The sequence below is a fragment of the Lolium rigidum genome, chromosome 6 (genome assembly GCF_022539505.1).
Source record: "Lolium rigidum isolate FL_2022 chromosome 6, APGP_CSIRO_Lrig_0.1, whole genome shotgun sequence".
NCBI classification, from domain to species: Eukaryota; Viridiplantae; Streptophyta; class Magnoliopsida; order Poales; family Poaceae; genus Lolium; species Lolium rigidum.
The window spans coordinates 202735439-202743020 of record NC_061513.1 but is presented as its reverse complement, the minus strand read 5'-3'; positions in this window follow the sequence as shown (position 1 = coordinate 202743020).

Genomic DNA, 7582 nt, shown 5'->3' with positions numbered 1-7582 from the left:
GATCGAATGAACCATTCACATACGATACCAATTCCCTTTGTCACGCGATATTTTACTTGTCCGAGGTTTGATCATCGGTATCACTCTATACCTTGTTCAACCTCGTCTCCTGACAAGTACTCTTTACTCGTACCGTGGTATGTGGTCTCTTATGAACTTATTCATATGCTTGCAAGACATTAGACGACATTCCACCGAGAGGGCCCAGAGTATATCTATCCGTCATCGGGATGGACAAATCCCATCGTTGATCCATATGCCTCAACTCATACTTTCCGGATACTTAATCCCACCTTTATAACCACCCATTTACGCAGGTGGCGTTTGATATAATCAAAGTACCTTTCCGGTATAAGTGATTTACATGATCTCATGGTCGAAAGGACTAGGTAACTATGTATTGAAAGCTTATAGCAAATAACTTAATGACGTGATCTTATGCTACGCTTAATTGGGTGTGTCCATTACATCATTCATATAATGATATAACCTTGTTATTAATAACATCCAATGTTCATGATTATGAAACTAATCATCTGTTAATCAACAAGCTAGTTAAGAGGCTTACTAGGGACTCTTTGTTGTTTACATATCACACATGTATCAATGTTTCGGTTAATACAATTATAGCATGGTATATAAACCATAAACATAAAGATATATAATAACCACTTTTATTATTGCCTCTTGGGCATATCTCCAACAGTTAGAGGTAGACAAGTTTAGGTTAAAAACTATTACGTGTGTTCACGTGTATCATCCCTCCGGGGGTACGGCACTGTCGTTTATCTAGATCGTAATAAGATCCGCTGCGAAGGTTCTTTTGTTCATCAAGGATTGTCTAGCTCAGATTTGGAGGCGTATCGTTCATCGATCCGTTTCTTGCTGGATATGTCCCTCTTCTCTAGGCTGCGTTCATCGTGTTGTTGGGAGATTCTATCTACCTGGGTTCTCGCTGTGAAAGATCGGGCAACACCCTAGGAGGATCTGCTGGGATCCTCTTATCATGTGGTATCAGATTACTGGGTTGCTCACGGCGAGGTTGTGTTGATCGATCTCATTGGATCAGTTTGCATCGGAGGAGATCGGCTCAAGGTTGAAGGAGGTTGGGTGGAGGAAGATTGGTGTTGTTGTGGTGCAGTTTGCCTATGATCCATGGTTGTTCCAGGTGTGAAAATCGTGAAATTTGGTGTTTGGAATCGGGAAGAAGAAGGCAGACCGCGACAGGATCTGGTGCCCAGACCGGCCGACCGGCTCCAGGACCGGCCGGGCCGGTGCCACACCCGGTCAGACCGGGCTCCAGGCCGGCCAGACCGGCCAAAACCGGCTCCCAGGCCGGTGCTATCTGCCCGCCAGGCCGGTGCCTGGGCCGGCATGACCGGGCCCCAGGACAGCTAGGCCAGTGCCCAGGACGGCATAACCAGGCCACAGACCGGCCAGGCCGGCGCCCAAGCCAGCCAAGCCGGGTCTCTGACCGGCCCTGCTGCTGCTATTTTACCTGTTCCTGCTGTTTTTGCTGCTGATGTTGTTGATGTTTCTTCATGTTTTCGTGCTGTGGTTAGGAAGGAAGATATATACCACGACTACCTTCATATTGTGACGGGTTCGCACTTCGATGCATCTACCATCAAGTGGAGGTTGGATAGCTCCGCGACACATGCGGAATTTCAGCTTTGGGAGTCACACATTGACGGTGGTTTTGAGAGATGCAAGGCGTTTGATAGTACGTTCGGTGGCCAAACTGAATTTGATATTGCATACCGACGTGTTGATAATGTTCTGGCTGATTGGTACCATGATTTTCTGATAGTTCAAGGTATTATTGGTGTAAGGTCTAGTTGGGCAGATTTCAAGCAGTTTATGCGTGCTAGATTTCGGGTCAAGTCCACGGAGTTGGACAAGGTGGTGGTGTGCTCTAACACTACCGTGGAGGAGGTTGTTCCAGTACAGGCGGTCACTAAGGAGCGGAAACCTTGCTCTGATACCAAGGGCACTACTGTGACTATTGAGGAGGATGTACCATTGAGCGGGCTGAATATGCAACTCAAGAAGGTACAAGGTGATGCTTGCAAGACAGTTGACAAGGGACATTGATGGAGTTTGTAAGTTGATGATTGATGGTAGTAGCTGTAGTAATAAAGGGCAAGGCTTGCAAGTTGATGATTGATGGTGGTAGCTGTACTAATGGCATAATCAAGGCGATGGTGGCAGCACTGGGTTTGTCTACATGGCGTCATCCTGAACCTAAACGTCTTGAGTGGTTGAATAGTTGTGGTATGCTGAATATTACTCATAAGGTGTGTGTGCAATTTACAGTTGCTGATTATGTTGATGAGATGGAGTGCGATGTGTTGCCATTGGAGGTGTGTGGATTGCTACTTGGGCGTCCTTGGCAGTATGATCGTAATGTGACACATGCTGGGAGAGCAAATACATATTGTTTAATGCATGGTGGCAAATAGCGGACTTTGAAGCCTATGGGTGATGATCATATCAAATCCGATGTGGAGTTGGTGGTGCGTAAGGAGAAGTTGCACAAGCCTAAAGTGCAGCATGAGGTGCATGATGTTCCGAGCATTGATGTTGGTGATGTTTCAGCCATGCATGTAGATGGCAAGCCAGTTCTTGTTGGTGACAAGCCGGATGAAGCTAATCCTATTGTTGATTATGTTTCAGCATGTGCTACAGTTCCAGTTTGTGTTGATATCAGTATACAAACTGATGATGTTTGTGCTGATGGTGTTTCAGTACATATGGCGCAAATGCGCGTGGGAGGAGTGGGAGGCGAGCGCGTCAGTGGAGACAGTGGGTGATACGTCCAAAACGTATCTACTTTCCCGAACACTTTTGCTATTGTTTTGCCTCTAATTTGTGTATTTTAGATACAACTAACGCGGACTAACGCTGTTTTCAGCAGAATTGCCCTGGTGTCTCGTTTTTGTGCAGAAACTCAACTTTCAGGAAAATCCCTGGAATTAATGTCGAAGGGCCTATTTTCCCAGAAGATTCACGGAGCAAGAAGGGCAGGCCAGGGGGAGGCCCACAGCCTCCAGGCCATAGGCCGGCGCGGCCTAGGAGGGGGGCGCGCCGCCTTATGGTGGCCCCCTCGGCCGGCCTCCGACGCCCCCCTCTGGACTACTTAACGTCTTCGACCTAAAAACGCACAGGGGGTTAGACGAAATCGCCAAAAGACATCCAGAACATCGCCGCCATCGCGAAACTCCGTCTCGGGACCAGAAACTCCGTTCTGGCACTCCGCCGGGACGGGGAATTGGAGGAGATCATCTCCATCATCACCACCGACGCCTCTGCATCGACCAGCCATGTTTCCTCCATCCATGTGTGAGTAATTCCCCCGCTGTAGGCTGAAGGGGATGGTAGAGATTGGATGAGATTGGTCATGTAATAGCATAAGATTGTTAGGGCATAGTGCATAGTGTCCGTAATTGGTACTTTTATGATATTGTTGCAACTTGTTATGCTTAATGCTTGTCACTAGGTGACAAGGTATTAACTTGTCAATGCCTACAAGTAGTAGACTAGGGTTTCGTTGGATGTAGAGGGCAAGTAGATCTCGAAGGTTTCAGCCGAAAAGTACTCGACGATGTGAAAACTAGGGTTTGTGAGACAATGAATCGATCCTTTCTTTGTCCCTCGACTCCCCCTTATATAGGAGGCGGAGCCCAGGGATTCGTGATACACAAGTTTACAGAGTCCGGGAGGGTTTCTAACCTATCCCGCAAGATTACAAACAATAACTCCTATTACAACTCTAGCTTTCCTTAATAATATCTTGGGCTTCCGAATCTTCTTATCCTTCGGGTTGTGGGCCTTCAGTAAACTCTGGGTACCATCTTCGGCAGGCCCATTGGGGATGCCTATGTCAGTAGCCCCCGAGATTTTGCTTGAATCGCAGAGTCAAGGAGAATCTCCACTTTTATATTTATTCGACAACTCTGAAGTTTCGCACATATCTTTGCATACGAATTTCTATATTGTCCAGGGATAATGGTAATTGGGGCTAGTTCATCTGACGGATCAGGTACTTGTTAACTGCTCTAGTGGCAATCCGCAAAAACCTACTTCAAGATCACGTCCCTGGACATGATCTCGGGATACTGGTGTAAACTTCGACAGGTGCCGCTTAAGGTCTTACCATTCCGTCGAGTCCCAGTCATATTTTATCGGGTACCTAACGCGTCCGTTAGGATTTTTCTTCGTATCTGTTGATACGGAAAAAAGTAGCAAACCGACGTCAGAGACGGCGCCACGCCGCACAGAACGGATCTGGGTCTTACCTTCGCAAAGTTTTGCGGCATTCAGAAATTGTTCGCATCTTTGGCGTTCTGAGAATATATTGTCGAGTGCTTATTCGGCTGTTGGAATAGCACATTTTATTGAGTCAACGGATGACTTATATTGCTCTCCCGATGGGAGTATATGTAGAGTTATTTGTATAACTCGAAATATACTCACTTCCTCTTTCTTTTTCTTTTTCTCTCTTTCTTCTTCTTTTTATAATGTCATCGGGCATGCGAACAGCGTTCCAGATGGGAGTAGCCCCCGAGGCTACAGTCAAGAACTTGTGCTTGAGTGTAGGCTCCACGCCTGATGTCGCTATATTTTTCTCCTGTCGCATAATTTGTCAAATCTACCGGGTGCGCGAACAGCGCTCCCGATGGGAGTAGCCCCCGAGGCTATGAGCAAATACTTGTATTTGATCATAGACTCTCACCATTTCTATTTTGACTTTCTCAACTTTGTCATCATCATTTTTTTTTTAAAAGTAGCCCCGAGCATTTGGGCAAAAACTTGTATTTGTTCAAAAGCTCTCGAGACAATCTTATGCTGTCGCTGTACTTGCAAAGCTTCATAGCCGAGATTTTCCTTTACCAAGGTGACATCACTGCTGATGACAGCCACGGTCAATGTATCGGGAAGCCGCGAGAACCGCTATCTCTCTGCCTTGTGGGCCCAAAAATCCTGTCAAGTTGACACGTTGTGCAAGTGGGGGACACACGTCCTCCGCTTTTCCTGGCGCACGTACTGTAGCCGCTGTGCTTTCTCGTCTATATGAAATTACCTTTTACCCCATGTCCACGTGGACAGCATCTGTCCCGCAAATTCTCAATCCAACGGTGCGTCCGTTCAGTGCACCCCTATTTAAGGTCATCGTCTTCCTCCTCTAATCCTTTCGCATACGCCGCATCCCTACTTCTCTGCTGCAAAAATCCTCCATTGCTCTCCCTGCTTCAAGCGCTCAAACACATTCACACCCTTCGCCGCCAAGCCCGTTGATGCCGCCTCGCATCCGTTTGACTAGGCACAGCACGCCAGAGTCGAAGATGGCGACAACGGATCTGGGAAGCTCCGAGTGGGAGAGATCCAAGATCTCTGCCCAAGACATCAACATGCTGAAGAAGATGGGATTCAGCAAGAAGGAGAACTCGCTCCAGTTCCCCAAGGAGGAAAGCTACCCAAGGCCTCCAATCGATTATCGGGTCAGTTTCGTTGACCATCTCATCCGAGGTCTTTCTCCCCCAATCCACGAGTTTCTCCGCGGTCTCCTTTTTGTCTATGGGCTCCAGCTGCACCAGCTGACGCCCAATTCCATCCTCCACGTGTCGATTTTTATCACACTGTGTGAGTGCTTCCTCGGGGTCCAACCTAATTGGGCTCAGTGGAAGCGTATCTTCTGCCTCCGCCGTAATGGCTCCCACAACGTCGCCTACAATATTGGTGGCGTTGTTATCTGTGTTCGTTCTGACGTCGAATATTTCGCTGTCAAATTCCCCGACTCCGTCCAAGGTTGGCGGAAGAAATGGTTGTATATCCATGAAGAGAGCTCCAATCCAGTGGAGGAAAACATCGCTCCCTTTGACGGAGAAGCCAAAATCCTTCGCCGCCGTTCCTGGGATGCTGAAGCTACCGAAGATGAGAAATTGGCGACAGAAGCGCTGATGACTCGCATCCACGAGCTACAGAACACTCGCGGCAAGGAACTGTCGGGTATTGAGATTACTGCCTACTTCCTTAGGACTAGAGTGCAGCCTCTCCAGGCTCGCAAAAATCCCTTCTAGAAGTATGCCGGTGAAAAAGATGTCGACAGGCTTTCAAAAGACCTTCCTTTGAAGGATTTTGAAAAGCTTATCCGCAAAATCTCATCGCTCAACAAGAAGGATCCGGTGCCATCCTCTTGCCGCATTACGCCATACAGTAGCACCAATCCTCTTCCCGAGGTAATTTTTCCGTTTAGTTGCTATATTGTCTATTCGAACTTTATTATTTGTCGACTACTATCTTGCTAATGCCTTTTTGTCGACACCCTTTCATTTTCTTAGAACCACCCCGTCCTTGCTTCTCTTCCTCCTCTTCCTGAAGGTGGAGAAGTTGAAGACCGTGCTGTTGTTGATGATGACAACCAAGGCACCTCGCGTCCTGCCAGTGAAGTTGCGGGTTCTCACAAATCCGCGGCTTCTGCTGATTCTGAAGCCACTGCTTCAACACGCTCCCCTCCTCCTGCTTCCCCAAAGAACAAGAGGAAAAGGAGTGAAGTCAAAGATTCCGGCACCTCTAATGCCGAAGAAACTGGTCCTTCAGATAGGAAGGCAGTTTTCAATCCATACACCGATGCCCTTGTCAGCTCGTAAGTTACTCCGTACTCCTTGCGTCTTTGCTCTTTAATGTTTTGCCTCTATACCGTCGCCATTTTCTTGTAGTGATGACGAAGAAGAACAACCTATTGACGGCGTCGAACGAGTACGTCGCGTAATTTAGTTGTGTCCGAAGCTCCTCATGATGGGGAGGAAACTTCGCCTCCTCAACAAAACGTCGAGCATTCGACTCCGCCTGCGAGCCCCGTGCCTCTTCGCCAAAGAGGGCAAGGGTCGAACCATCCAAGGAACCTATCATGTTCCCTGGTAGCTCTTCGACACCTTCATTAGATGACGTAAGTGTTTCGGTCTTCTTTCTCTCTCCTTTTCTTTTTATGTTTCGAGCCTTTTGATACTTTCATCTTGCCTTTGCGATATGTTTGTCGAATCTAGACTGGCTATATTGACTATTTTTTCTTTTTGGTCCTCTCTTCAGCCTTTAATGATGGAATTTATCTGTCTCGGTACCCAATTTAACGGGTATCGTGACCATACCAAAAAGCTGGAAGGTACTATCTTCATCCGCCTTCTTTGTTGCATGTACTCCACAATTTTTTCATAATATTCAATTGTCGCTTACTTGCCAGGAGAACTTGCGGAGGCCAATAAGCGTGCTAACGCTCTTGCTGCCAAGTTGGAGCAGAGCGAAAAGGCCCGTAAGAAAGCTGAAGCCGATGCTGCCGCTGTCGAAGATCTTCGAAAAAGACTTCATGACGCGGAAAACTCTCTAAGCGAAAATATACAACAACAATCTGCTCGAGAAACAGAGATCATCAGTCGCCTGGAGTCGCAGAGTCGACGTTTTGTTAGTAAGTACTTTGATCCGTGCTGTTTCTCTCGGGTCACTTCATATTTTCCGAGTATGTTCTTTACGAACTATCCTTTGTTTTGTCTTCAGGGAGAACCCATCAAGAATATAAGGGAGATGG